The following is a 12678-nucleotide window of genomic DNA, read 5'->3' as shown; positions in this document are numbered from 1 at the left end:
TATTCCCAAGGTTAGGTAGAGGGGGTGGTGTTGAAGAGCAGGATCTCTAGAGCCAATGCTGTTTATTAATAAGCTGTACAGACACGCTTCTTCCAGGAATGTGCACTTCTGATTCTGCTGTGGTGATAAAGATACTCTGCCTTGCCCATTAAGCATTTGTTGGTGGAAAACATTACCTTTAAATAAATGTCTGGTTCTATGTGAGCAAAGCTAGGGCTCCCATAAAATTGGGCAATGATACTCTGAATTCAGCTGAACTGTTTGGGCAACTTTGTCACTTCTGGGGCCATCATTTTCAGGATAGTTCCCACAGTGTGAGAAAATGACTGCTTCCTATAGTACTGTCAAGAGTGTGAAAAGAGAGCTCTTTAGCAAACACATTATTTATCCATCCTTAAAAAGCTTGTCACCTCCAGGGTGCTTGTTCAGAAGTAATCTCATTACTTAAATCATATCCTAGCATGTGGAAAAGCTCCCTGAGTTCCCCGCCTGCCCCACCTGCTGATTTCTCAGGACCGCTGATAACAGCTTTCATGTGGAACTTGGGATTAATATCAAGCAAGCCATGGATTTTGTCTCCACTGAACTTGGGCATCATGGACAGTTTCCATTCCAGGAGTTAAGGGCTTCCTGACTTTCAACAGTGGTGCTGATCCCAGTTCTGAAGAGTGGAACATCAGAGAGCCTCCCCTCCTCAGCCACTTGTAAACATAACAAACTGAAAATGTAATCTGCTTTCAAATATTCTGTTGAGTAAAGATTCCTTTTAGTTACTTTAACTGGGTTTTTGTAGAGACAAGGGACCGTTCTCTGTTTCCCATGTCATAAATGACTTTAATGAGAAGTGGTGAAAACATCAATTAGGGCAAGCCCACCTGCACTGGGGCTACCCTCCCTTCAACTCCCCATACCCTGTTGGGTAGAAACCATGTGGGAATTTACTGATCAGCTGTTCCAGAGACCCTTAGAACAAATAGCGTTTGCCCCCAATTACTGAATAATGCCTACATAATTTGGAAAGAGGGAGATTTCCTACTTTGGGTAAGAACATTGCCTCCCTCACCATCAGGGCCTTTGAACACACTGTTCTCTCTCCCTGGAATAAGTCACCCCTTGGCCATTTCTTCTCCTGGCAAACACTCACTCACCCTTAAGACTCAGCTTAAGGGAGCCCATGACCCTGTTTGAGGTTCTGGAGGGTTTTCTGTTACATCCTCCCATAGGACTCCACAGCTCCCTTCGATCCATCTCATCTCATTTTTCCTGTTAGCCAACTAACAGGAAATTTCAGCCACAATCACTGTGCATTTGAGGAATGCCAACACCTTGAAAGGAAGCCGCAAGTTGTAAACAGAGTTTATACCTGAGGAGACTTACTGATCATTCAAAACATTTAATATATTCAAGTATATATTGAATTGTTAGCATCAGAGACACAAATAGATATTGCATCCATAAAAACATAAACAGATAGTGGACATTAATATTTTAGTTTCTGAAATAAAAATGTGAATGGACGACCCGAAAGGACAAACAGATGACAAACTGGATTGAGAGAGTCAATCAAGGAATTATCCCAGAAGCACAAAGAGAAAAGAGATGAAAAATATGAGAAGCCAGGCGAGAAATATGAAGGATGGATCCATGAGACTGAATGTTTGTCTAATTGGCATTCTAAGAAGCAAAAATGGCAAAAATGGAGGGGGGTGGGGCCACAGTCAAATATTAAGGAAGAACTGAAGACTGCTTGAAGTCTCAGAAGTAAAAAGTCACATACAGATATCTCACTGGGGCCAATCCTTCAATCAATCACTGAAGATAGACTTAATTTGGAAAGCAGTCAAAGGTCATTTGCAACCAAGTGTGGTAGAAAAGATGGATAATCAAACCTAGTTCTTGTTGACTATGAGATGTAAGTTAAATTAGATGAAAAATTTTAAAATTATTTGCAAGGCTCATAATAGACTTCTGAAGATGCCTGCTTCTGCTATCAGCACCCACAGGCAGTTTAGCTAGTTGAGTTTGCTCTGTTTTTCTCAAAACCTCCTTTACTTTCCTTGTATCACTGAATGGGAGGTAATGAACAAATTAGAAACCAGGGGTCAACTAAGAGAGCACTGCCTCTCCTGTATTGTCCCTCATCAACTGCCTTTCTACTTATAGTTCCACAATAGATATTATTGCTTCCTAACACAAATCTAGCCTCTTCATTTTTGTTATCCCCCAACTGCTTTATGCACTCGTACCTCCAGCATTGCAAATACCTCTCCTCTACTTGCAATCAAAATCTCAACCACATTTCAAGGCCCAGAACAAGTCCCATCATTCATGTGAAGCCTCCTTTCGTCTGTATGCTAATATCTCTTTGTACTTGTCAACAGTACCAAGCTTCTTAGTTTTCTCTCCCAATAGTAGACTGCAGGCTTCCCTAGAGCTGAGAGTGTGCCAAACATTTTCTTAATGATAATTAGGAACTTCTCCAGGTACATGTTACAATGAAAATATCCCAGGAGGAAGAACAAGTTGAAGGATTAGCCCCTGGATATGAATTTGATGAGGTAATATCCTCTAACTGGGCAGAGGATAGTAGGTGGATAGAAAATGTGGGGAAATGACACATAAAAGGAAGTGTGAGTGGGAAGGGGCACTGGAGGCAAATGTTGAGAATCCCACAAGTGTGTTCAGTGACCTCGTGGCTCTCACATGATCCCCTAATATAGCTGTGACAAGAGGGATGTATTGGGAGCTACACGACTACCCCACTCCCCAACCTGCTCCATGTTCTCAAGACAGATATAGTAACCTTTTCAAAGGCATACAGCTCTTTAGGGACTGCTGAGGGCACAACTCCAGTCCAAACTGTTCCTTCCAGCTACTCCAGGGACTGTCCATTATTATTTCTGCTCTTGCTGGAGACTGAATCATAATAAGTTTATCGAGGTTTTGCTATATGCTAGACACCTGATAAGGCCCTAACAGGCTTTATCTCATTTCTTCCTCCTAGTAACCACATCAAGAAATACCACTATTTCCCCCATTTTTTTCTAATGAAGAAACTAAGGTAGAGATCTAGAAGTGGACATAGTGATAGAGGGTCCCCCTGGACACAGGAATGTGAATGGTGTGGGGAGGAATGCAGAAGCAGCTTTGATTTTCCCCAGCCAATTCGTTTCTCATTCTCTCTACCTGCAATGCCCTTCCTCAGCTTGGTATCTTGCAGAGTAATGCTTTTCTTTCAAGACCTGCTCATAAAGCCATACGTGACCTTCCTAGGGTAGTCACTTTCTCCTCTCTTTTCGTAGCTGTTTATGCCTCTGGATGAACACTTGTGCAATCTGTCTTCCCCAGATTAACTCCGTAAGAGCAACAACCTCATTTCCCCATATTCCTACAGCCTAGAGCCTAAAACAGTGGCTAGGATATTGTAGATTTACTCAGTGTTGGAGGTGAAGACAGTGGCCTCCACAGGCGCACACTCCGTGTGCCCTCCATGCACTGGAACCCTCCTTGGCAGAACCCTGGAGATTCCATGAGCCTTGATGCCCTCTTCAGGGCCACAGTGTGAGTCTGTCAGTCTGAGGGCCCACAGATGGGATATCAGGGTACCAGTTGTGCCCCTCACTTTCCCCTTAAAAGTTTCTCACTGATTCTGTGGACCGAAAAATGTAACACCCCATTATCAACTGTAATTTGGGGTCTAGTTAAAATGAAAAATCTTCAAGAGAAATTGTATTCACTTATAACCTGGAAACAACTTTCTATCAGTCAGTGAAGTTGGTTTTAATCAGGAAAGAGCCTCTGGAACATTGGACACCTGAGGCAGAAGGTTGAGAAAGGAACTGGGCCCAGGAGTTGTTCATTTGAGGTCTTTGGATTGGGCTTTAGGGGGTCTGGGATCCCAGAATTGTACTGAAACTTTGCATGTTGATTCCCGAGTGTGTTTCTCCAGAGCAAGATTCCACCACGTTCACTGGATCCTCAGAATGGGTCTGGGACTCTAAAAGAAATGAGAAGAGCTAGAGAAGTTGGCCAAAGTGGGCCACATGCACCACAGCCTCCCTGACGTCTCAGTGTATCTCTGCATACCTGGGCCTACAGGCACCACTGGCTGGCCTAAGACAACGTGGAAGAAAAGAACCAAGGAAGGCGGCAGGGCAAAGGCACAGGGAAGGGCTGGGGAGGGGCAGCTAAGACAAAGGGTAAGAATGCTGGGCAGCAGACACAGAGATACAGAGATAAGAGGGGCCCTGTGGCTCAACCCCCTCATTTTATAGATAAGGAAATGGACGTGCAGAGAGGCTAGGTGGCCCCAGCACTCTGGGGTCAGCTAGGGGCTTCCTTGCCAGAGTGTCCCTGCTCTAGGACATCTCTATGGCCTCACAGTCTGTTCATTAAACAACAGATAAGCTCTCAAGGAAAGGCCAGCAGTGCTGCTGCTATCTGACTGTTTGGGTGGTAGCTATGGGCCACTGAGTTGCTGGGACTTGGCATTTGGAATCACTGCTAAGATATGCAGAAGGCAAACATCCCTCTGAGGATATGTGAATGTATCATTCTTTGACGACCCCAGGCCTAAAAGGCTTAAGATGCTAACCATTGGTTCACTTCATTTCACAAACATTTACTGAGCACTTACTGGGTGTGAAGCACTTGTGGTAGCCCCCAGGAGCTAGATAGAAAAGCGAGGTGTGAGTCCTTGCTCTGGGGGAACTTATATTGTGGAAATACTGACAGACATTCCCTGTTTCTGCCGTTACAAGAACTTATCATATCCAGGTAGATGCGCAGAAGGAAGCAAGGCCACTTGGGACCGCAGTGTGACAAATCTTGGATGCCAAGACTCAGGCATGGCTCTGGATCTCACCACAGAAAGAGGTTCAGGGGGCCTCTCTGGCTGGTGGCACCGGGGCTGCCCTAAGGATTGTGTATCCACTTGGGGACCTTCCGTCTTTGCTACCAGAGGCAAGGAATCCCACAACTCCATGTGCCACAGAGACCTTAAAGTCGGAGGAACGACAAACACCACCACTGGCACTTGGCTCCGGAGGCTTCCCTTTCGCCCTCCCCTCAGTGTCCTGAGGCAGTTTCAGTGCTCCCCCTCAGCGCAGTTTCAGTGCTCCCCCTCAGCCCAGGCATGGCAGGCCTGGGAAGTGAACAGGTCTCTGAGACTCATACTCAGCTCATCTGGCCCCAAAGCCTGTTCTTGTGATGTGGTCTCTGGGTCTTGTACTCAGCTCATCTGACCCTAAAGCCTGCTCTTGTGCTGTTGTCACTTCTGCCTTTTCCTTCCTCAGGTTAAAAGCCCAATTTTGGCTGGAAAATTCCACTACCTTATCTACTCTGGGGCCAGGTAACCTGTTAGGTCTTACAAAATTGAATTGAAAAGTGAAGTCATGGGAAACCTCTTAGAAAAAATGACTGCTGTTCCTGGAACAATCCCCAACTGGCCCTTTCTGCCTTCTCCATAAGGCGAGGTCAGACTCCTCGTGAGAAAAACTGTGGTTTGGGTGTCACGCAACCCCAATGCAATAGGATCTGGGGGATCAACCCCAATTCAATAGGCTCCCCAAATACTGCCCCCACTTTGTCTCATGGCCTGAAATGCCTTAGATAATCAAGAAGTCTTTTAAAACAGTCATTTCTCACTGTGTTTCAAAAAAACTTCTCTGGGAGACTCTATCAGTTGCAGCCCACTGGGAAGACAATAGATTAGGTATCTGAGGAACCAGAAGCACCATCAGACAGGCAAATAGGCTAGCTGAGATAAGGGCACTCTTGGACTACTCTTGCTTTTGACTGCCAATGTTCCCAAGTCCCAGGCTTGCTGGTAGTCAGCCAATAAGTCATTGTGAAGAAAGGAGTGATTCTACAAACCCACATGGAGCACCTCCTGGGGAGGTGTTGTGCTAGAAGTCACGGAACCTCAGAGGTGAGTGAGAAAGCCACGGTCCTGTCTGATGGATGCCCAAGAGCCTTGGGTCTGCACACACATGTGAAATGTGGGTTTTAGCAGCAGGTGCCTTTCATACACCGTCGATAGTCTTCCCTATGTGGGTAAAACCCTAGGGGCTGAGGTCTCCCATTGGTGCCTTCAGGGCTTTTTGCTCATTCCACACAAATGGTCAGTCAGAGACCACAGCAGGGATGGGAACTATAGGGTGGACAAGGCATTTGCCCTGAAGGTAGTCCACACCATGTGTATGTAGCTGCATTTTTCCTGTTGGTTCCTATTGTCTTGCTCCTGCTCCAGAAGAAGAATGTCCCAGGGAATCACTGGAAGCTTGCTAGGAAGAACAACTGGAACCTCAAGTGTCATGACCCCAGTGCCAGGGGATGGAAATCATATCACTGAATGTGCACATGGGTGAAACTTCCCTGCTTTTAAGTAACTATTGACAAGTGACCTTCCCTGGATCTCATGTAAGTGGTTCATTTTTAAAGGAAGAGAACTGTATTATTAGAAGATCACAGCATTTCTTTCCAGTCCTGATACTCTGTGTCTCCTTGATGTAGAAGTTCATGGGCAGCTCTACATGTCTTCCTAGAGAACTGTGATTCTCATAAGATGTCCTAGCTAGCAGCACCTTCAGTTTGCTTGTCTTACTGCCTCCCGCGTCTAGAAAGAAAACTGAATGTCTGAATGTAGTACCCTGCTCAGACAAGCTTCCTAATAAATGTTTATTTAATGAAACCCTCCAAGGCTCTGATTTATATAGTGCCTTGGCAGTCAAAAGCAGTAGTAGTCCAAGACCCATGTCGGAGAGAAAAAGAGGAGGAGTATTTATACCAGGTAAGAGATGGCTCAGGCAAGGAGAAGAAGAAGCAGGCTTGTCTTGGGAAACCAGTGGGGCAGAACTGGATGAGCAGGGAAACATGGAGGAGGAAGAACTCAGCAGGTAAGATGTTGTGGTAAAGCAAGAGTCAGACTTTGAGTGGAGAGAACCAAGAAATAAGGCTGGGTCAAGATGAATTTGGGGTCGGACATGGTGGCTCACACCTGTAATCCCAGCTCTTTGGGAGGCCATGGCAGGTGAATCACCTGAGGTCAGGAGTTCGAGACAAGCTTGGCCAACATGATGATAACTCTGTCTCTACTAAAAATACAAAAATTAGACGGGCATGGTAGTGGGTGCCTGTAATCCCAGCTACTCGGGAGGCTGAGGCAGGAGAATCGTTTGAACCCGGGAGGCGGAGGTTGCAGTGAGTCAAGATCGTATCACTGCACTCCAGCACTCCAGCCTGGGTGACAGAGCAAGACTCTGTCTAAAAAAAAAATAAAAAAGATGAATTTGAAAGTCTTGCAGACAACTGGAAGCAAAGAATGGTTTTTAGCAGAGGATTGACGTGATGTAAGCTGAGTCAAAAAGCAAATCTGGCAGCAATGTGCAGAACTGAGTGAAAGAGAAGGTCTGAGAAGGAGGGTCTTGGAGAGCTTACAATGGGGAATAAAAGCCGGACAAAGCTGGAGACAGTGCAAACTCAGGCAACAGGTTTGTAACAAGCACATATGAAGGCCTGGACACTGTTCTAGAAGTGGAATACAGTTCTGAAAGAGAGAGACACAGATCCCTGTCCTTTGGGAATTCACCTCCTAGAAGGAGAGGAAACAGATGGAAGAATTTGACTTTTCATGAATTAATGCCTCATTTTACTCTGTAAGAGGTGTGAGGAAATTTACAAACATACGTCCACTCAGAATAATAAAAATAAGTGATTTTACCTATTGCCTTTGACAACATCCTTTCATTAGATAAAATGGTGAGTTCCCTATGGCTGACATTACAAAGTCACTCAGAGGTAGCTTATGGCCTGGCACCAAAGCATGGCTAGAGAAAGGTAGTTGCAAAAAGAACACAAGTGACTAGCTCCCAGTGTGTAGCTCCGTGAAGGTTGTGACAGTTGGTTCAGATACTAAGTAATGGCGGCAAATGGGCTGGAGTCTCCACTGGGCTCATGGAGAGATGGTTTGTTTGGCATCATGCCTGGTCCTTTGAGAGGAGGGCTGTGCTGCAGTCCATCCCCCACCCTCCACATTCATGTCACCTGTGTTGCCCTTGAAGACACTAGCGCTTGGGACTGCCAAGAGAGGATTGAGGGTCCACCAGGAATTCTCAGTAGATTTTTCACAACAGAGGCTTTTGAGAGCAATTAATCTTAGAGAGTTTGAGGTAGGGTAATTTTTGGCAAAGAAGGAAGCCAGGAATTTGCCTTCAACTGACCACTGAGATATGCTTTCATCTTGAATAGAGCAGAGGGTAGGGTTAAGGCCCATTATAAAAATTAACATATAAGCCAGAAGATTAAAAAAATACAGGGACGTATCTTGAGATACAGGGACACGACATTATTAGGGACTATGCCTAGAACCTTGTGACTGGATATGGTTAGGCTGGGATGGGAAGGGATATGGTAGGAAAGTAAAGGGAAAAGGGAAGTACAAAACACCAATATTTTGAAGCTGGATGATGGGGTAATGATGTATAAGAAGGTTAGGACTCGGATCACTTGAGGTCAGGAGTTCCAGACTAGCCTGACCAACATGGTGAAACCCTATCCTCCCTACTGAAAATACAAAAATTAACTGGGCATGGTGGTGCATACCTATAATCCTAGCTACTTGGGAACTGAGGCAAGAGAATCGCTGGAACCTGGGAGGAAGAGGTTGCAGTGAGCTGAGATTGTGTCACCACTGCGTGCCAGCCTGGGCAACAGAGCAAGACTCTGTCTGAATAAATAAATAAATAAATAAATAAATAAATAAATAAATAAAAATAAAAAAAAAGTTAGGACAGGGGGAGAAGGTCAGGAGGAGCTTGACAGATTGGGTTTTAGACGTTACTATGGAGTAATGGTGAAATATCTGCATAGTGGAGTTCACTAGGCAGTCAGTGCTTCAGACGTGGAGAAGACAGAGGCAAGAAGGGAATAGGGGGAGGTGCCTTCACAGAAGTAAGAGCTTAAGAGAGGAAAATAATGAGTTCTCAAAAGGAGAATAAAGCAGAGAGGGCAAACGCTTTAGGCTGGAGAGATGCTCATGATCTCTCATGGGCATGGGGGCTGACGGAGGAATAAGAACAGCTGTAGAGGAATAGAAACAATGAGAGAAGCCTGCCACAACCATCACTGGAGAACAGATACAAGAAGGAGGAATGGCCAAATGGGTCCAACGCCACAGAATGAGATCAAGAACAAACATAGACAGGGAAGAGGTACAGATCAGGCAGTAGTAAGGTCACGTGTCAGCTCTCAGAGACAGGTTTTGGTGCGATCAGGCAGAAGTCAGGAGATGAGGAAATGGATAGAGAAAAAAATGCATTTCTCCAGGAGCTGGGGTGTGAAAGAGGGATGGGCCAGGTTTGCTGGAGAGAATAAGAGGGAGTGCAAGCTTGGCACCCAGCCCTCAGATCCAGGGTGGCTGGGTCTGTTTCCCTGCTGGGCCAGTAGCCCCCATGCTGAAAGGATTTAGCAGGGTCTGCTCATGCTAGGCAGAACTTCCACAAGGCCAGGGCCTGCCTCCCCTCCCTGTGGCAGGCTAGGGTTAGGGCTATAGCTGTACTAGGGGATCTGGGAGTCCTTCGTGGCACTGTGGGACCCTGAATGTGTTTAGACCCCCAGGTCACCAGGACACCTGGGCTCTGCTGCTTCCCCAGAGGTTTTTGCCCTGACTCAGGCCGAGGACTTTGGGTGTAGGACTCGCGTTTTCTTACGCAGAGGTTGGTGGGGCATTGAATGAAGTTGTTAGTAGGGTCCACGTAGCACAGGCACACAGGCCTAGTGCATCAAGCGGCCAGAGTCCCTGCTTGGTGCCAGGCCAACGTGGGATGCTGAGCAGGCAGAGACCACTCTGCAAATAACAATGGTGCGACCCAAGAAAATGACCCTGAGAGGGCAGTGGAGACCCAGGCATTTGAGACGGCCTGGCAAATGCATAGCACCTGAGGGCCATGTGCATGTACGTGTATGTTTGGGGGTGAGGGGAGGGTATTACTGGCCGAGGGGACATGTAAACAACCTCTGTGCAAGTTCTAGGACCTTCCTATATTCCTGTACCACTATTTGAAGGCTTCTGTTTAACCTACCCACGTGGCCCATTAGAATGTTCCACTGAACAGGAAAACCGATGTGCATTCAGGAGAGAATCTCAAAGGACCTTTCCAGCTGTGGCATTCAGAGGTCCATAAAGCTTAATCCTTTAAAAGGAATCATTCTAAATAGCCCAGGAGTGAACATAAATGAATGAAAAGTCCATGCATGTGGGGACTAAATCCCATAATAGGTAGCAAAATGGCATGATAAAGAGCATGGGCTCTGGAGACAGACCACCTAGGCCCCAATTCCAGCTCTGTCACATATGAGCTGGGTGCCCTAGGGCAAGCTGCTTAACTGCCGCAGGCCTCAGTTTCTCCATCTGTAAAATGGGGATAATTAGACTTAGCTCTCAGGCTTGTCGTGAAAATGAATGGCTTAATATTTCTAAAGTGCTTAGACCAATATCTGACACACAGCACATGTTTTCTAGGTGTTAAAAAATATTCTTTTTGATGGGGTTGTTTGTTTTTTTCTTGTAAATTTGAGTTCATTGTAGATTCTGGATATTAGCCCTTTGTCAGATGAGTAGGTTGCGAAAATTTTCTCCCATTTTGTAGGTTGCCTGTTCACTCTGATGGCAGTTTCTTTTGCTGTGCAGAAGCTCTTTAGTTTAATTAGATCCCATTTGTCAGTTTTGTCTTTTGTTGCCATTGCTTTTGGTGTTTTAGACATGAAGTCCTTGCCCATGCAGATGACGAGTTAGTGGGTGCAGCACACCAGCATGGCACATGTATACGTATGTAACTAACCTGCACAATGTGCACATGTACCCTAAAACTTAAAGTATAATAATAAAAAATAAAATAAAATAAAATAAAATATATTCTTACCCTGCTGGATTTTTAAGTGATGCTCTTGTCAGGGATCTTTATGACATACTTTTGAGGAAGATGAGAAACCAGGCTTCTTAACTCTGTTAAACATTTTAGACACACAAACAGTCCTCACTTTGCATGGCAGTATGGGGCTGTAAAAATGACCATGCAAGCTAAAACCATGCAAAGCAATCCTAAAAATCAAGAGAAAAATTACAACTGTTCTGTGACCTTTAAAATTTGTTGTCAAAGCATTAGAAACTCTTACCATAGGTTATAAGTGTGTAGGGAAACAAACAAACAAAAATAGTAAAATATTTTAGGACACAGTAATTTGAAACATTAGAAACAATGCAACATTTTAAGTGTTTTCTTTCTTTGTGAAAATAAACTTACTAAGAGGTTTTTTAAAAGTGCTTGCCTTCTTCTCTTTGCATAACTTACGATACTGAGGGAACATCTTTTCTATGCCAGTGAATTGCCATAGTCCTTTATAAATTTGCATCAGCTTGCAACATCTTATCTCTTTGCTTTCAATGTTGTGAAATACCTCTGAAAGTTCCTATAATGTGAAGTTTTTTGCTGGGATCACTTCCTGTGGGACATCTTCATCCTTTTTGTCGCAACCACTTTCCTCATTTATGCTTTGAACAATGGTTTCAGGTTTCATCAATATAAATTGAAACTTCAAGGGTCCCAACTGTCAGAAAGTCACATAGAACTTACTCAGAATGATGTCAAATTCCACTCTAGAAATTTAAAACCTCACCCTGTTAAAAATAGCTTGTCATCAACAAAGGAACCAGATGATAACAGACACAAGGCTGACTTTTTAGTTTCAACTTATATATATTAAAAAAAAAACAACCACAAAACTGCTCAACATAAGCACAATGTGCTTTCAGGAGAGAATCTCAAAGGACCTTTCCAGTGCATTTTCAGTGCCCTGCACCCAAGCATTAATGATTATTTAAATGGTAGAATAACATAAAATGATGAAGCAACTGGATAAATTCAACTATGTTGTAAAAATTTTGTAGTTGACAGAAATCAGTCTTTGGACTTTAAGATCTCATATAGATCAGAGGAGAAATATAATGACATACTCCTTAAGAATCTGATGAAAATTATGGCCTTTCTCCACTAGAATGTGCACACGACCCGATACAATATTTTATGCAGTGTTTCAAGGAATACACAGAGCCCCCAATATCCAGTTAGAAGCCCTGGCTGTGAATCTAGAATTTTATTACAGGTGAAACCCAGCACAAGTCTGATTGAGAGCCATTGCAAGTCGCAGAAACTCTAGGCCCTATCTAAGTAAAGGCAAACCTTGGAGTATGTCATCTGCCACTGAAAATGCATTTAATGATGACTCACTCTTTCCTCACTATACAAGTTTGTTCAACCTACACCTCTTCAGCTACAGACTACCTACCATCCCTGAAACTCTGTTCTGAGAGTAAAGGGATTACAAAACCTGGCTGAAAAGACAGATTCAATGGCATGTTGAAAAACACAGCAGAACCAGCACATCAGACTGTAAATTGATTGTCTTGCACAGGATGTTAGCTGCTCTTCGAATGAGGTTCCTGAGTGGCACCTGAGCCTATTGCTGGTGGCATCCTATTCTGCCTGTTCTCTCTTTCTTCCTCCTTCCCCGTTCCTTTCTTTCTCTTCTCCCTTATTCTTCCTCTACAATTCTTTTTTTCCACACTACCGTTGGCCGGTCCCTAGGGACACTGTTTAATCTGGCCCATGGTACAAGAGATTT

At 44.5% G+C, this 12678-nt stretch overlaps 1 protein-coding gene across 3 annotated transcripts in view; it reads left to right on the top strand.

Moving 5' to 3' along the window:
- The window catches only part of CYP19A1 (cytochrome P450 family 19 subfamily A member 1), a 129957-nt gene that overhangs the window by 81782 nt on the left and 35497 nt on the right, over nt 1–12678 (top strand). The gene's annotated exons all lie outside the window — the stretch shown is intronic.

This window comes from Gorilla gorilla, chromosome 16, assembly GCF_029281585.2.
Source record: "Gorilla gorilla gorilla isolate KB3781 chromosome 16, NHGRI_mGorGor1-v2.1_pri, whole genome shotgun sequence".
NCBI lineage: Eukaryota > Metazoa > Chordata > Mammalia > Primates > Hominidae > Gorilla > Gorilla gorilla.
This window is presented reverse-complemented; position numbering and strand designations above follow the sequence as displayed.